This window comes from Anoplophora glabripennis, unplaced genomic scaffold (assembly GCF_000390285.2).
Source record: "Anoplophora glabripennis isolate ALB-LARVAE unplaced genomic scaffold, Agla_2.0 scaffold90, whole genome shotgun sequence".
NCBI lineage: Eukaryota > Metazoa > Arthropoda > Insecta > Coleoptera > Cerambycidae > Anoplophora > Anoplophora glabripennis.
In genome coordinates this window covers 21607-41182 of record NW_019416260.1, presented here as the reverse complement: position 1 = coordinate 41182, position 19576 = coordinate 21607, and the positions used below count along the sequence as shown (strand labels likewise).

The window sequence follows — 19576 nt, the reverse complement described above, 5'->3', positions numbered from 1 at the left end:
CAAAAGATTCGACATGTTTGTGAGAATCTTTCAAGAGAAACGTTGTTTAAAGCTTAAAGGGAAGTTAGGAAAAGATTGGATCAATGCTTAGAAGTAGGAGGCATGCATATCGAAAATTTTTTAAAGTAATAATCATAATTTTATACTTTGTTTTGTGTTTTGTTATTAGTTATCGTTATATTTATTAGTTACAATTAAAATTGTTTGATATTTTCTATATTTGGTTATCCCATTTAACCGTCATTATGTGTATTGCTCTACTTTTCTTCGTGGAGTGACATTTTTTAAGAAGAACACAGCAACTAATATGTAAGTAAATTTGTGATAGGAGTTACAGCGATTGTTTTCCACAGTAATGTTGATTAAGTCATGACTAGTATAGTTCCAATACAGTAGAATACATTTTTGTATAATGTTTGTTATTGTAACTTTTTAAATAGAAGAGATAGAAAAAAAGTTCTGCACAAAAAATGTTCACAAAAAACAGATCATTTTAGTTATCATAAAAAATGGGTGTGTTCGTCGAAAAAAAAGTTGATAACGTTATTTTTTTAATTTTCCGAAATTTGAATAAATGTTTTTGCAAGTGCAAAACAGACCTTAGGGAGTCCCTTTTCACGCCATCTAAACAGATTTTTAATGTCGTTTTTCGTTTGTCTGTCATGGGGCCGAAACGCGTACTTTGGGACACCCTGTACAAGGAATTTAGAAAAAGATTAGAAAAATGTGTATTACATAGAGATTTGCAAGTTGAATTGGACTTGCTTCGTTGTTGTCGTTAATTCCAGTTCAGTTTTAATATTTCTCAAATAAAGTCGTTTTACCGGTCTATTTCGGGTGAAAATAAAAGTGTTACGCCACTGGTCGTGGCGTAACAATAAAAAGAACAAACAAATTCCAATTAAAGTTTCAAAGGTGTCTATACCCACCAAATTAAAACGGATAAATGAACACAAAAAAGATAAAAATAGCGTTTTTGTCGGTCGAGTGTTCTTTAATAACCGCAATTATTTAGAAAATGGCGCAGAAAAAGCACCCCGCCGTAAGGAGACGTTTCCTTAATGCTCCTACGATATCAGCGATGATAAAAGAGGGTTCCAGAATACAGCACACATCCGCCTAACTAACCGTGAAGGTTAAAGAAAGCACGGACTCACTTCAACTTTTTTTGGCGTATTTCATAAATTTCTTATTACCTTGGTTTGTGAATAACAAAGCAAATACTTGGGTAATTGCGCTAAAAATGCCACATTCCGAGTTGATTTCGTAAAAAAGAAATAACTGCTGAGTCAAGGAGAGGAGAACAGGCGATTTTTTTGGTACAGACGTGAGACTAATTGGGAAATGTGTACTTCCGGTTCCAGTTTACTTTCTACGAGTAGACAGACATGAGTTCCTGTAGATCATATGTGGAGATGCGCTGGCCAAGCTCTAGACCCACAGACAATACGAATAAAATAGGCCAGGAAAATAAGCTGGGAAATGATCATTTCGCGACTTTTTGTTTCAACAAGCTGAATTTATCACTATAGATATTATGTACAATAACATATTAGTTTCCACAGTCATAAAAATGGGGGGAAGCTTGTTTACAGGGTGGTTAAGGTGGCCATATTCCTGGCCGAGAAATAGTGAAATTTCTGGCGTTTTTAGGTACTGAAATCTTTAAAAGTAAAACGTGTAGAACAAAAGTAAGCACAAAAATAAAATCCTTGATAATAATAATATCTCTACTCCTCATTTTAATTACGAGAATTAGCCCAGAAGTCGGAGACTTGTGCGGGAGAGGAGGCGGCATATTATTATTACGCAGGCCGCATTTGCGCCCAGGAACGACTTATGTTGGTAGGCCCTAACCACCATTCAGTGCAGGAATGAGGGAAACCTGGAAAACCTCATTAATTAGGGGGGTGGTCAAATGCCAACCGGTGTCAATCTCTCACATTGACCCAAGCCAACATTCTTCCACCCTACCATACCTGCACAGAGGGCGCCAATCCTCCGTACAAGTATAGATAATCTACGGTCACCGGCCGCGGGATTCGAAACCCGGGCAGTTCGACACATCGATTTAAGTACTGACGCCTTAAACCGTGCGGCTATCGACCGATGATGTTTTGTTTATTCATTGTTACCATTTAAATTTACTCGAATAAAATAATAACTAAAAAAAAAGCGTTGGTAAAACATGCGTTTTCTATTATCCTAAACCCACATTTTAAGAATTATTTTCACGTACTTATAAATAAAAGTAAACAATTTTATATGTAGGACTAAGCAAGTAAATGTTATAAGAATATTTACATGTGGAATTATATATAAAAAAGTTAGTATTTTCGTAGATTTCAGTACCTAAAACCTTGATGGTTTGATCGTTTTTTGCACCTGTTTATTCGTTTTACTGCGGCGTCTTTGAAAATACTCAGGTGGCATGACATAACATTCCTATTATTTGATGAGCTTTAGATTATTCAGTTATTAAATGTTTGAAATTATTTGTCTTTACGGAAAACACTATTTAAAGAATCTGGGGCCCTTAATTGTATATTATATTAATTATATATCGTGTGAGTTATTAGACAGTGATAAGGAATGAGAGGATGCGATGCCAAAACGTTCTGATGGTAATAATAACGCAGTTTATAAATGTTTAATTCAAAAATCATAAATAAATTTCTTCTGTTTATAACTTTTTATCTAATCAATATTTTTTGACGCTCGAGTGTTAGTTTTGTAGGTCGTTTGAAGACGAAAAAAAAGTATTTTACTGTTTTCTCGTGGAAATAAACGGAAAAAAGTTATAAGCGAAAAACGAGAATTTAAGTAAAATTATACAATTAACCACCCTGTAAACAATCTTCCCCCCATTTTTATAACTGTGGAAACTAATATGTTATTGTACATAATATTTAGCATCTATAGTGATAAGTTCAGCTTGCCGAAACAAAAAGTCGCGTCCAATTCTACATTTCCTGGCCTAAAAATCCAACGAAAACTTCTTTGACGCTCAAATTATTATTATTGATTTCTCAAACTTCCTTTCCGGACTTAGAACTACTTCCTTTTTGGATTTGTAATAACTATATATTACCGTTTAATTTTTGTAATGATTGAGATGAAGAAGGGACTCGGTTTATGTCGAAATCGAAACATAATGTCGTGTAATTACTTTATTTATAGTAATTACGGAAGCAGAAACCGTAATTTTGTTTTAATACACTGTCAAATACGTAAACTTGCAAAGAATTCACAGACAGGATGCAAGTTATAAATAATTCATTAATAAATTTTGTTTTATTTTTAGAACGAAAACAGGTTTTGAAATACACTTACCTGACGAAACGAGAATTGTCATTAGAAAATTGATGATTTACGGTACACGTTTTAAATTCAAATAGCCAATTAATAAAAGCAGTGCCGCAGTTCTAGGGAGTTACTTATATTTCCACCATACTCCACTGACAAAAAAGTAAGTCATTAAAATATAAAGGTGCAGGGAGTCTCAAACTCGATAGTATGGGCCTACTGGGAGGATACAAAAAATGTAAATAAAATTTTGGACACGTGGTGTTAAANGAAGACGAAAAAAAAAGTATTTTACTGTTTTCTCGTGAAAATAAACGGAAAAAAGTTATAAGCGAAAAACGAGAATTTAAGTAAAATTATACAATTAACCACCCTGTAAACAATCTTCCCCCCATTTTTATAACTGTGGAAACTAATATGTTATTGTACATAATATTTAGCATCTATAGTGATAAGTTCAGCTTGCCGAAACAAAAAGTCGCGTCCAATTCTATATTTCCTGGCCTAAAAATCCAACGAAAACTTCTTTGACGCTCAAATTATTATTATTGATTTTTCAAACTTCCTTTCCGGACTTAGAACTACTTCCTTTTTGGAATTGTAATAACTATATATTACCGTTTAATTTTTGTAATGATTGAGATGAAGAAGGGACTCGGTTTATGTCGAAATCGAAACATAATATCGTGTAATTACTTTATTTATAGTAATTACGGAAGCAGAAACCGTAATTTTGTTTTAATACACTGTCAAATACGTAAACTTGCAAAGAATTCACAGACAGGATGCAAGTTATAAATAATTCATTAATAAATTTTGTTTTATTTTTAGAACGAAAACAGGTTTTGAAATACACTTACCTGACGAAACGAGAATTGTCATTAGAAAATTGATGATTTACGGTACACGTTTTAAATTCAAATAGCCAATTAATAAAAGCAGTGCCGCAGTTCTAGGGAGTTACTTATATTTCCTCCATACTCCACTGAAAAAAATGTAAGTCATTAAAATATAAAGGTGCAGGGAGTCTCAAACTCGATAGTATGGGCCTACTGGGAGGATACAAAAAATGTAAATAAAATTTTGGACACGTGGTGTTAAATGGGATGAGGTAAGCTCCATTTTCAATCGAAAGTATTATCTATAAGCAATATTGTCCTAAAGAGTTTCAAAAGAAATACCATCTAACCATCACATTAGCGGTGGAAAGATCAAGTAGTCGTTGGAAAATAATTGAATGTTCGTTGTTTAAAGTGCATAAATGTCACAAAATTAATAGAAACAAGAGATTATCTAAATAAAGCCAGAGCCTACTGGACCATTTTAAGAATTTAAATTTCATCTAATGAATTACATAAAATCGTTTTTTATTTTTTTTTCTCGATAACGGTCACAAATACGAAAAAATCATAAGAGGCAAAAAAGTTTCTCAATAAAACATAGAATCAAATTCTGATTTTAGAATCTACCAGCGGCGTACCGCACAAAAGTTCAGAGGAAGAAAAGGGGGCATGTACCCCGAAAAAATATCACTCTGTAGAATATCACGATCATTTGGCATGTCCAATGATGTAAGCCCTACAGCGTAACCTATATTCCAAATTTGAGAAAAATATTTCAAAAACTGTGGGAGCTATAGAGAAAAAACTAAAAAAATCTTAAAATTTCAAAACCCTGTAGATCGATAACGAAGCGTTTGCGGACCTATGTTTATATGAACTTTTCATGGAATTAGCCAAAGAATTAATTATGTACATGATATTTAGAAACACCCTGTATAATATAAATAAGTGACAATAATTTTTTTTTCAACCCTCGGTCTGGGGTGAAAAACGATATAGTAAAGGGGTTTTTCAAGATAATTCGAAAAGGGTAAGAGCTAGAAAAAGAGTTTCTCATAAAAGTAGTAAGCATAAAATTGTACATAAAAATGGTCTATTGACTTTTCTTGTACTATTAAAATTAACATAATTAGGGTGGATAGAATTTAAGGGATGATTTCAGAAATTTAAAAAATCATAAGCAGACAGTGAATGAATTAAAAATTTTTTTTCTCTATCTCTAAAAAATGTAAACATTCTTTTCAGAGAAATAGATATATTTTTCAAATTTTAATAAAAAAGTTATAACAATTTCAATTGTTTAATCGTTAATTTTTATGATTTAACACTAAAACAATTGTTTTATATGCCATTCGATTGATTATTTAAAAGAATGAAAAGTGGCTTTCGAAATTTTGTTGTACCAGAAAGATAAAAAATCACGTTCGCTTTGTGAAATTGTTAGAACTTTTTTATTAAAAATTAAAAAATATATCTACTCTGAAAATATAGTTCACATTTTTTTAGAGTAAATTGAAAAAAAATAAAATAAAATTCAGTCATTTTTCTGCTTGTTATGATTATTTAAATTTCTGAAATCATCCCTTAACTTCCATCTCACTAAATCTGTTATTTTTAATGGTACAAGAAAAGTCAATAGACCATTTTTATGTAGAAGTTTATACTCTACAACTTTTATATGAAACATTTTTTCTAGCGCCTTACCCCTTTTGAGTTATCTTGAAAAAACTTTTAATTTTATCTTTTCACACCTAGCTGGTGGTTGAAAAAAAAAAAAATACTGTTACTTATTATTATATCCCTCAAACCAACTTATGTGAAAAATTCAGGTAAGTTGACTAAAATTGCGAATTAAAGGTCCATTTAATTGGACTATTCAGCCTGTTCACGTCTTTGCACATGATAAAAAATTCTAACATCACAGAAAAGTCTACAGTTGAAAGATTGTGTATGAACTTTTTGAAAACCTTTCATTTTNTAAAAAATCACGTTCGCTTTGTGAAATTGTTAGAACTTTTTTATTAAAAATTAAAAAATATATCTACTCTGAAAATATAGTTCACATTTTTTTAGAGTAAATTGAAAAAAAATAAAATAAAATTCAGTCATTTTTCTGCTTGTTATGATTATTTAAATTTCTGAAATCATCCCTTAACTTCCATCTCACTAAATCTGTTATTTTTAATGGTACAAGAAAAGTCAATAGACCATTTTTATGTAGAAGTTTATACTCTACAACTTTTATATGAAACATTTTTTCTAGCGCCTTACCCCTTTTGAGTTATCTTGAAAAAACTTTTAATTTTATCTTTTCACACCTAGCTGGTGGTTGAAAAAAAAAAAAATACTGTTACTTATTATTATATCCCTCAAACCAACTTATGTGAAAAATTCAGGTAAGTTGACTAAAATTGCGAATTAAAGGTCCATTTAATTGGACTATTCAGCCTGTTCACGTCTTTGCACATGATAAAAAATTCTAACATCACAGAAAAGTCTACAGTTGAAAGATTGTGTATGAACTTTTTGAAAACCTTTCATTTTAATTGCAGTTGCATAAACGACAAAAATAAGATACGAAGGGCACAACGGTACGCAAAAATGTGGACTTGGGCAGACTCGAAGGACTATTACATGAAAACCTAACCTAACTATAAATTGTCACGTGGTAGTTTGTTCCGCATTGTGACGTCATACCGATTAGAGAGAGCTGTGTGCGTTCAGACGAATATTGATACTTCTTTCGGGTTTTCCATGCAAATAAACTTTGCAGATGTGATTATAAGGCTATTTTTACCATTTTATGGTGACAGCAGTGGCGGAGTTAGTGACAGCATAGTGATAGTGATAGTGATACCAAGGTAAACGTACATTTTAAAAACCAACCTCAAAATGAAAGTTTTACTAAAATTGTCATATCTATTCATTAATTGTTCTATATTTATATTATTTTTGGTACCTTCTAAAATGATACGCCCATGGAAACGCATATCCCGCGCCCTTTACTCTTGCGCTGATCTACATGTTAAGCATGAGTCATTGACTCCTATTGGAGTATAACCTCCAAATTACCTCTAAATAATATTCTATTAGAACACTTACAAGTATAAATGTCTTAGTTATGATTTTGTTTTAATGCCGAGGCTAAACCGAGGTTGCCAATAAGGAAATTTCAAAATCCAACACGCTATGAAGAAAGAAACCATCGCATATCCCATAGTACGACCTTTAGACTCTTCTGCTTGTCGAATTGATAAAACTTAAAAAAGAATTTTTAATGAGAATGAATGTACCGAGCTTTTGCAAATTATGATGTAGGTCAGGCAAATGGGTCGGCACATGTTTTTCGCGCGACGAACGACGGGAAGTCGATTTTCCGCAAGCGAATTAGGCAGTCGGTGTCGAAGTAAAAAGGAAACAAGGTCTTTTTTTGTTAATTTACGCGCGTGTTAATCTTAATTCAATTGCGTATCACAAAAACTCGGCCGAGAACCCGTGAAATCGGTGTAATTAAACCCGGGATTGATCCCAGTTAAGCATAATTAAATATAACACACGGGAAAAATTGTGTATGAAAATGTTCGATACGAGGGGAATTCGAAATCATGTTATGTCGAGATTCAAAGAGTACACTTTCTGTTTCAACGCACCCCCACCCCAAATAAAAAAATCACAGGTGGTGTAGCATTAGCCTCATGTACACGAAATGTTCGGACACCCTGTATAATACAAATTATACAGGATGTCCGAACAAACATATGCATGTACAAACATGCATATCTTTGTTGTTAGAAGACAATCACCAAATATACTCATCTGTGTTTCATTTGCATGGACTGTCAACTTTTCCAGCGTCCCTCGTAACAGTAACCAGCAAGTAATTACTTGCAGTAGTGCTAGTTATGTTTCTCTACAAAAAATTACGTTTCCGGTAGGTGTGAATTAATCCCCATCGACATTTTTCACTGGCATTTATTTATCGTTGGGTAATGCAACAATTTCGAACGACCTTGCATGAACAAGCGATAAAAAAACTCGTGTCGATTTATTTCTCGAAAAAAAAAAATTATGCTGTAGTAGTCAGAGTACTTGCACGTTCACAGTTTTGCGGGTAGGATTGTCAACTAAGCGATAGCAGTATTGGAAAAAGCACAAAAATTATTTGTGAAAAAAATTGAACATCTACACTGTAGTATAGTCTTTCCGAAGTCCGAACATGTATAAAAACGCCTAGCAATAAAATTTAATGAGAATAATTTGTATATAATGTGTTGAAAATTTATATTATAATGTTCATTTGGCCAACAGCATATTTTAATTATTTATGTCCTCAAACAATTTGATTGATGGTAAATATCGTTTTGTTACGTTTCAAAAGGTCTCCAAAAAACGAAATATCCCTCTTATTTCTCCCTTTCGCAATTGTAATATGAATGATTAATACAAGGTGCCTATAATAAATTAAAATTACCTGAATCACACCAAATTCCGCATTGCTGCACTGCACTGCTAGGCTCGTCAACCGCTTGTCAACAACTGAGATTTATTGCCTAGTCAAATATTTCAGTGCTGAGTTGCTGCGTCAGCGACCCAACCTCTTGGTTCTTCAATTGAGATCAGAAAGACTATACCAATATGAAATTATTGAGGATTCTGGTGCAAGAAAGAGAGAGGTGGCTACTTTAATAAAATGAGATATTTGCAAAGTAGATTTAGATATAACAGATACTGAATTACAGAATAAAATCGATTTTGTTATGCTACAATAACAATGTCACTTTCTCCGTTCTTACTCCACATTTTTGCATTTGGTATTTGTTCTGACTATTTGTTTGTCTTAAGTGTTTCTGCATTGTTTGAGGTTACTCATTTGGGCGAGGGTGACCTAGCGGTATGTCATTGATATGAATAGTCAAGCTATGCTGATTGTGGTTTGTGCTTGGATGGGAGATCTTCCGGGGAAGGTTCGCGATGCTCGTCCACCTTCTAGTCGCCTGTACGTTGGTGTATTTACTTTTTAAAGAGATTTAAATAAATTTCAGTATTTTCGAATACAAAATTTAAACCGCTAAAACCGCCATCAGCACTTTCGCACTGCGGCGCGCGGCATCTTTGATATCAAAGGTACAGCTGGCTGCCGCACCAGGGTCGGCTTTAAATTTGTTTAAACCTAAGTTGCTTATCTTCGTCCCCCTATCACCCTCTTCAAAGAACGCTTTTAATTCAGAAACACTCTGTTGATCGAGGAATTTGAATTCTGAAAAAATGTCATTGCTTTCGACCTTAGACTTCGGACTCCTCGCGTCGATTCTGGAGCATTTTATTATTGGATCCAATAATATTTACCGTTTAAGCATTGTTTATCTTATTACCCACGCTCGCCTTTCGTCGGATTCCCAATTGCGTACAAACAAAACCCAGACCCTTTATTGATATTCCAGTCAATAAGGCCAATCTATTTTTATTTAACTGAACGACATCTCTGCGTATCGATATACGGAATTAGCGGGACTCTTTCGAATTGTGGGCGAAGGCTTTGCCACAATACATCCATCCCTTCGTCCGAAATCCATACAAAGTAAGACGGAACATAAAAAACCATTTATATTCATTCATCACGCTGATTCACGCACAATGCGACACATCTTTCGTTGGAGAAGTGAAGTTAAGAACTGAGATGGAATTATTTCAAGGTTTTACACGTCGTTCGTGTATTTTTCATATTAAAAATTAATTGGACCCTTTTAAAACTACGCCTCTGTTTCGCGGAAAAAGTGACTACAGCGTTGAATCCAATATAATTAAGTAAGTTTCTGAAAAGTTATTCCAGAAGGTATCTTTACTGAAAATATTTAAAAAATTTCTCAAATTTTAAAGTAGATTCATTATATCCCAAGCTCTTGCTCTAAAATTATTTGTAGGAGAATATGATCGATTTTCGACAACATATTTTGGAAATAAGGGCTACTACAAATGATTTTAGACAACTATATTCGGTTATACTGATTATACTTCCGAATTCAAGGAATTATAAACATAAACATCCAGTGTGAATTATTGTGACTATTCGTCAAATTTCAAGGAACTACAAACGAAATAAACGCTACTGCAAACGATTTTATACATCTGTCTTGGATTTTATTGAATATACGTCAATTCTCAAAGAACTACGAAATATATAAACGCTACTATAAACGATTTTAAAGCCAGTGATTGAAGAATAATGAATCTGTTAGATTTCTAGAAGCTGTAGACGAAATAAACGTTACTGCAAACGATTTTATACGTTTGTCTTGGATTATATTTAATATACGTTAATTCTCAAAGAACTACGAAAGATATAAACGCTACTACAAACGATTTTCGAGCTAAAGCTTGAAGAATAATGAATCTGTGTTAGATGTATTAGATTTCTAGAAGCTATACACGAAATAAACGCTACTGCAAATGATTTTATACATCTGTCTCGGATTATATTGAAGTTTCTGAAAAGTTATTCCAGAAGGTATCTTTATTGAAAATATTTAAAAAATTCCTCAAATTTTAAAGTAGATTCAATATTTCCCAAGCTCTTGCTCTAAAATTATTTGTAGGCGAATATGATCGATTTTCGACAACATATTTTGTAAATAAGAGTTACTGCAAATGATTTTTTAGGCAACTATATTCGGTTATACTAATTATACTTCCGAATTCAAGGAATTGCAAACGAAATAAACGCTACTACAAACGATTTTAGAGCCAGAGCTTGACGAATAATGAATCTGCGTTAGAAGCGTTAGATTTCTAGAAGCCATATACGAAATAAACGCGACTACAAACGATTTTATACATCTGTATTAGATTATATTGAATATAAATCAATTCTCAAAGAACTAAGAAAGATATAAACGGTACTACAAACGATTTTAAAGCCAAGGCTTGAAGAACTAAGAATTTGTGTTAGATTTCTAGAAGCTAAACACGAAATAAACGCTACTACACACGATTTTAGAGCCAGAGCTTGACGAATAATGAATCTGCGTTAGAAGCGTTAGATTTCTAGAAGCCGTAGACGAAATAAACGCTACTACAAACGATATTATACGTCTGTCTTGGATTATATTGAATATACATCAATTCTCAAAGAACGACGAAAAACGAAAAATATAAACGCTATTACAAACGATTTTAGAACCAAGCTTCAAGAATAATGAATCTATGTTAGATTTCTAGAAACTATACACGAAATAAACGACTTTATACATATGTCTTGTATTATCTTAAATATACATCAATTCTCAAAGAACTACGAAAGATATAAACGCTACTACAAATTTATCTAAAATGTTTTCTTTGAAAATATCAGAAATAACGGAGAAAAAATGAAGTACTACTTTATATTTTAGTTTTCTTACAAACACTAAATGATTATGACGTTAATAACAGTATAAATGTAAATAATAACAAAAGGTTGTTGTTATATACTGTATTTGTTTTTTGCTGGCCAAGTATTTTATTTCAAAGAGAGACTATTATGATTTAACAGACAGGCTTAGTAAAATAAAATTCTTGCATAAATTTTAAAATACATACATATTATGAAACCATCTGTAATTAATACACGTTATTTTTTTTACATTTAATAAATAATATACATTTATCTTAACAGTTATATGTAGATACTTCAAAAGTTACTCACCAATTTTTGAGGTGCCTAACACCTCTTGTCCTGTGAGCTTTCACCGTTTTTCAAAATCTGAAAAGAGAATGAAACATCAACCATCGTCGCTTGCATATTTAGGTATTTATCGTGTTTTTTTTTTAAACAATATTGTGAAAAATCTCATAAAAAGTAACAAAGAATCCTTTGTATCGGCTACTGTAACTACGAGATAAGGAAAATAAATATAATTTTTTCATGTTTCCGTATGTAGAAATCGTATTAATTTAAATTAAAGAAATAGCGATGTGCCAACCTTTTCAAAATGTCAACACACGAGGCAGACAGCCAGACCAGTTGCATAAAATATTTTATTAATATACAGAGCGGCCACTTGAAACATACACGCCATTGTTTAGTTTTACGGGATATTTTTTGTGTATAATTTATTTAATCATTTTATTTCCAAAAGACTTGATTTGTAAGAGTAAATCACAAGTTTTTGGAAGTTAACGTTCAAAACGTTTGCTTAAAAATACCTTTTTACAGAGATACAGGATGTGATGAAATTCATAAAAGATAGTAGTCACAGAACAATTAAAAAAAAATTGCACCTTCATTTCCCTGCAAAAAATGCATCTGTACATATTTTCATTAAAATGTTTCAGTAAAAAATAATATGGATTTACAAAAACAATTAATCGAATAATGTCTTATTGTTAAAACAATATAGGCTACCTATATACTATATCGTTTATATCAAATTGCAGCCACTATAATTTGTTCCTGTTCTACTGTTAATTACATACAGTTATTGCCGAGATGAAAGCATTAAAATGTTTAAATGTGTTTTAAGGTAAAAAGGCATAAAGTAAAAATTCAATTCTTAAAATCAAGTAGGCAAGCAAACAAAAGCACTTGTTCATTCATTTTTAAATTTTTCTTAAATTATCGTAAATATAAGCTCTATTTAATGCAAAAAGAGCGAATTCTCGAGCGGTTTTTTCCTGACCTTGGGACAATTTATTTGTAACGCTGTTTTGTCCAACACAAAATAACGAATATTCCGATAGGTCGTCTAGATTTTCCTGAGCAGTAAAAACACGTAATTTTGCCTCTTAGTGTCACTTCTTTCGAGTTAGTTTTTTGATATTATCATTCTACATACACTTCATAAAGTGCAACAAAATATCTACTAATAATTTTTTTAAGTTTTCAGGGTTTAGGTTCTATTTCGACTGGACTATTACGGAAAAGAAAAATTTAAACTGACTCTGTATACACATATATCTATAAATATCTGAAGAAAACTGCTAAAATCAGTACGCGTATAAGATCAAAAGTTATCAGATAAAGAAAGCATCACCTTTGTGATGCTAAATCTTGGCAGACATGCTCTGAAATTTCACATGCCCTTTGAAGGTCCTTCAGGAATATTCAAAAGACATCCGGGCGAGGATATTTGACTTAATAATTCTGCGACGTCTCCATCGCAGCGAACTTAGAGGATTTTCAAAATGTTCACTTTACGGCAGCTTTGGTTACGCAAGAGGAATAGAAGCTGTTTTATTTTAAACGTGCGTTTAATATACCGGATGTCTCGGTTCTATTGCGCCAAATTTATTGGGACGATAGAGGAATTGATTATAATAAGAAACTTTTTAATTTTAATTTTTTCTAAGAGTTTTTCATATGACTTTGTTACGTTAATATTTATTAATTCTACAGACAAAGCGGGTACTTGAAAAAGCAATCGTCAACACGCAGAAATAGTTGAGATCTATTTATTGTGACTGGACAAAAATTCTGAAACAGGTCAATTTTTATTTTTATTTTAGAAAAAAATTACTGCATGCAAAAACTGTGAAACGTGTTGAGTGTGGTTACCCAACATTTGCCTTATTTATTAAATTTGTTTTTATAATTTTTATCTTATTCTAAAAGTAATATCAAGCTAATTCAAGCAAATTCAAAAATAAAACAGAAATACGCAAGTTAACATATGACTGTATTGTACTCTGAATCAAAGTGGCCACTATTCTACGGAGACGTTTTCTTTGTGTATCTGTCTGAGTATATCAAGTTTGCAGAAACAACCCTAGGGAAATACTTTTCTTTCAAGACCCTATTATGAGACAATAACCCAAACGTATAAAAGTATAGATATTTACTATTACTGATGAACAGATACAAGAATAAGAAGAAGAAATTTTGAACCTGTCTGCGTTTTTTTAGTTTCATGGTGTTAATAAAAAAATATATGATCAGTGAATGAAAAAGTTCTAAATTTGCAAAATTGTCTCGTAAATCTATTTATTCCTATGCAAAATTTGTGAACTGAGACAGCCGAGCTATCAATGGAGACAGGGGTTCCAAAAATGTTTCTTTATATTCTTATTATATTATATTATACTTATTTCAAAATCTCAGCCGTTTTCGAGATACAGGGTGTTAATAGTTAAAAATAATAATTTACTGTAAATATCTTCTGAAACAATAGAAATATTTGAACTAAATTTGGTGTACGTAATTTTGGATCAAGTTTCCATAAAATACAATAATATCAAGACCTTTGCGCTACCGGTTGCGGAGATATGGGAAACTTATTCGACTATTTTATAAAAAAAAAATAGTACGATCCTGTGCAAGATATTAATTGATTATATTTTCTGAAAAAGCATGCTATGGAAACAAAAAATACCTCTTACATGTTGTCGATATCCGTCTCCGTTTTACGGCAAATTGGATTTCTCTTTTTCCTTTTAAATTACCCAGATACTGTGCGCTAATGGATTTTTTAAATTCCTGTTGGAAATATTTCGGCTAGTTTCAACTAATTTAAATACAAAATAAAGTAGCATCCTTCGAATCAATAATATTATTATTTGATTATTACAAGAACTTTAAGAGAATCATTAAATCCATGTTTTTTAGAATTCTCAAAAATTTTTTTACCACCACACACCACAAATATTTCTTAGTAATAAAAAATATTTTGTTTCAAACTGACAACACCTAGTACAACAGCTAGGATCATTTGTAAGTTTCACCAACCAGATATAGGTCGGTTTTTGGTTTGGGACTTATTAATGGTCCTCATAATTATGTCTTTAGAACGATCCAGCTGCTTTAGTGTCGTTACTCACAAGGAGTAGTGTATACACAGAGCGTAAGTGGCTCCATCTATCGTACTACTTCCCACCTACGCCATTCTGTGACCTGCTACAATTTTCTTTCAAGAAAACATAAGTTTGGTTATAATATGCTACATTTGTCTTGAATAATTCCCACATTAATACTAAATTGTAAATATACATACATATTTTAAGGAACTGGTAGTTTTGAAACAAATATGTTTGCAGTATATGATGAACTGTAAGAGATATTGTAGCTAAAGTTAGAGATAATAAATTTCAAAACTATAAAATATTTGAATTAAATTATATATAGGTATTTACAATAATATAAATTCTAAGAAAAATTATAGATTACAGCAAATATTTCACATAGTTTGACATTTTAATAGAATAAAGTAACATTTACCGCAAATTATTCCATTTAAAACTATTTTGCTCATTTGATCCAAATATTTTTTTTCAGTGTACTTTATTTTTTATTTAAATTAAAAATCTGATTTGCCATAAAACAGAGGCAGATATCGATAAAATGTAAGAGGCATGTTCTGTTCCCATTGGCAGGCTTTTTCATAAAGTATAATCTATTAACTAATTTTTTTTATAAATAGTTGAATGAGTTTTCCATAACTTCGCTACTGGTTGCGCAAAAGTCTTGATATTACAACATTTTATGGAAACTTGACTCAATATATCGTACACCAAATTTAGTACAAATATCTCTATTATTTCAGAAGATTTAAGAACTGTAATTAGTAACGTCAGTCACTAACAATCACTAAAATTTTGATATAAAGTTAATTAGAAGTTTAAAATATTACTGACAATGTATGCGTTGTTTATGATACATCCATCAATAAGTTTTGACATAAGCCTACTTTGAGAAAAGTCACTTATTTTCTTCATCGTAATATTTAAGAAAATGAAATTGTACATTAAAAATTGGAGCCTGAATGGTAAGAAACCTAACCTTAACAAAATTAGAACCAAAAATGGAATAGGAATGTAGTGTAATTAGCGCTCTCTACGAAATATCCAAAAAATAATTAGACCAGCGTATTTGGCCGTCCTTAAAAACCCCGGTATACCAAATTTCATGAAAATATTTCGCATCGTTTGGCAATTTTCGTAAAAATTCTATTTGAAAATTTTTATTTTGTCGCTCTGTATCTCAAAAACAAGAGGAGATAGACCGTTCATAAGACAAAAAATTCTTATTTTTTGTCGTACTATCACCCCCTGAATTTACGAGAGGTTTTTCTGAAACACCCTGTATAGTGCAAATTTTGACTTCTTATACTTCAATTTTTTATAGTTATAGGTGCGTATCAAGGGGTCCCGAAGTAAACAAAATAAAGAAAGTTGTCCATACAACTTTCAAAGGCAGGAAACAAAAGCTTCATTACTAAAGAGCAGTAATTATTTATTTAATAACAAGTATAACTGTTCTGTATCACAGTTACTATCTGCCAATTTTTTTTACACGCACTTATTGTCTACGAAACGAAACCATTTCTAAACAATCATCGGCAAATAGATGTATAATTTAGATATACCCGATGCCCGGGTTCTGTGAACGTGTATACGCCGTCGTTCTGGCGTTCGCTTCAAGGTGAGCTGTTGACCTTAAAAAAACCGCTGACCCAAAGAGTTCTGCACCTAGCGAAACTGGAGTCCGACCAAAACACCTTTTTAATTAAACTGTATTCGTTTTATTAATCGAATCGTTTCACCGCTACATTCCATTCGTAATTTTCTATGAGGCAATTAGCTGTTACCTCACAAATCGCCAATTTATCGACGCTGCGTTGTTCTGTAACGCTTTATGTAAAAGTCAGTGCCAGACGGAGATATCCGAATTGGGTCCGAAATTCACCCATGTTTAGAAAAGAATTCAATAATCCTTCGAAAGGCTATCCACGGGACACAAATCCTGCTGAAACTACCAACAAAATGTAATTTTACGCATGTTTCCAAAATTTGCGGAATCTCCCTACGAAGCCCTGATTGCCGCGAAAACATTCAATAGTACCACCACGCATGATCCTCATCGCCCAAACATCGCCGACAAGCGCAGTCGAGAAAATTTTCAGCAATTTACAATTCCAGATTCTAAAAATGGTTTAGTACGTTTACAATTGTCAATTATTTCTCGTCCGGGTTATGTTTCTCACCTAGAAATTCTCAGGAAATATATCAAGATTAGATTGGAAATTAAAACTGTTATGTCACGCTTTTTATGCGCTATCAAGCAGGTAGATGTTACCACTAACCGCCGGCAAGAATACCCTTTCTATGATTCCTAATAAGATTGCACGGTTTTTGAAACTAGAACATCCTGAACCATATACAGGCCATTAATTCCGAAGAACATCGGCAACGTTACTCGCTAATACAGGAGATGATGTATTAGCAATCAAGAGACGTGATGGACGGAAATCAGCCACAATTGCAGAAAATTATGTTGCCGACAGTTTAAGTAACAAAAATGAAATAGCCAACAGGATTCTTTACAATGACACTTCAACTCCAGGTTCTAGTAGTACGCATGGATCAGTAATGGATCAGTCATATAATATTGAGCATCGGGTGACTGAAATGGAGCGGTCAAATCATTCTCAGAAAAATGTGATAATTAGTAAACGCGAGGGGAATAATTAAAATAAAATACAGTGATTCGTAGTCCATTTTTAAATCGAACCATTTTTCGAACAGTTCGTATATAAAATTACACGCATTGACGGACAGGTTTCCTATATAATTGTTTAGCAAGCAACTCCCCCTATAAAAAAATTCTCAATGGCGAAAGAGCAATGCCATTTATTTGATTTCAATCATAAATTTGTGACAAATATCGAATAGACAATCCCATATATTTTCATGGCCAGTAGAGGCGAACGAAACTATCTAGATCAAAGAAAGAAAATTACAAGGTTCGGGACCAACCCTAGGCTTAGTGTGTTATTGTTTTAATATATTTCTAATCTCACACTTTCTGACAGGCCAGATTTTGAATAATAGCTCAGAAGTTTATAATAAACGCTGAGGAATTAGTAAGGATAAGATCCCACAGAAAGCAATGTAGGTTTTTAGAGCCTTTCCGTATTCGTAGATACAGATTTTTTACGTTTCTTGCTTTAAAATTAAATGAGAAAAAAAAGTTAAAAGCAAAAACCGCTTAAATATGCAAATGTAATACGTATCTGAAAAAGGTCAAGGTCAGTTATCAAAATCGACACGCTTTTTAATATTTCGTTGAATTCGCTAAATCTTCGATTGGACTTGATTTATTGCACTTAAAGATAACATTCAGTATACAGGATGTTACATTGTAGCGAGTTCTTAAGGCAAAAGGTATAACTCTAAAGAATTGCTAATTTTTACTACATCTTCTCTTCTAAAACAAACATATACTAAGACGTTCCACAGTAAACAGGACTTTTAAAAAATAAGAACAACAGAGGAAGAAGTTTTACCAAGTTTAAAACAAAACCTAGGATTAGCTCTTCTTCCGATGCTCATTTTTGTACCGATGATACAAGCCTACTATCACTTCAGACGCTTCTATTCGTCCAAATGCCATGAAATTTTGACAGTACTTCACTAGAAATACCTATTTTTGAAAAGTCCTGTTTATTTTGGAACGTTTATCCTGTGGTAAAAAAACCCTTATTTTGGTTCCAAAGTAATTTAAATCTACAGAAGATGAAAACTGGAAATTAAAGATTTATTAATTCTCTAAATAAATAGCGAACAGGTAAAACGGAATTTTGACCAAGTTATTAATAGAAGTGAGGTATTAGTCAATCGTTAAGCAACACAACATACCGTCTAGACAAGTAGCTCTGTCTTCAAGTCCTCTTACACTGCAAGCACTGTTAATTACGTAACTGAAGAGCCTTGCCGAAAGAATTTTTTTCGAACGGTGAATGCCCAACATAATGGATCGTCGTTACTTTCTACAGATAATCTTTCTATCATTAGAACCAGCCCCCTGTACGAAATCAATACTGACCACATATTGGATATAATCAACGTTGCGACAGTAAAAGTGAAAGGAAGAGTAAAATTTAAATTGTTACTTTTACTTGGCGTTTTGTCAATGAAAGCGTCCGCTGTAGGATACGAGGGACAGTCGAAACTTCCGCATATTGGAACTGTATAAATAGATAAGACAGGCGTGCAAAAAATTTTTTTGAGACAATGGAGCCATTGGAAATGCTCCATTGTCAGGATTTTTTCCTAACCTCAAAAAATGGCTCAAAATTAGTGGAAATCTCGATTCTTTTGTAGTAGGGTTAAAATAAAGCTTTTTATTCCTGCACTTTTTTGTAACCAATTTCTAGCATTATTAAAATGCCTATAATTCTTCAAGGATGCATTTTAGACAAAAAAATGCAAGAATAAAAGGGTTGTAATTTGACTCAATTAATACAAATTGTAAAACTAATAAAAAGGAATATATCATGAGTCCTAAACATAACGAAATGAAAAAAAATCTTGCAAACGGATATCCGGGTATAACGATATTTTATAATTAAATGAGTCAAAATAAAGATTTTTTTTCTAAATCAAATAAATATGCAGGTTATAATTCGTTTTCAATGTTGTATATACAGGGTGGGCCATTAGTGTGAGAAAGTAATGTAACT

At 32.3% G+C, this 19576-nt stretch overlaps 1 protein-coding gene across 1 annotated transcript in view; it reads right to left on the bottom strand.

Annotated features, from left to right (window-relative positions):
• LOC108918007 (class A basic helix-loop-helix protein 15) overlaps positions 1–19576 on the bottom strand; it is an 80856-nt gene that overhangs the window by 42226 nt on the left and 19054 nt on the right. Inside the window, exon 2 of the mRNA XM_018724846.1 lies at positions 11830–11886. The gene's annotated coding sequence lies outside the window, so the exon portion shown is untranslated. The remainder of the gene's footprint in view (positions 1–11829; positions 11887–19576) is intronic.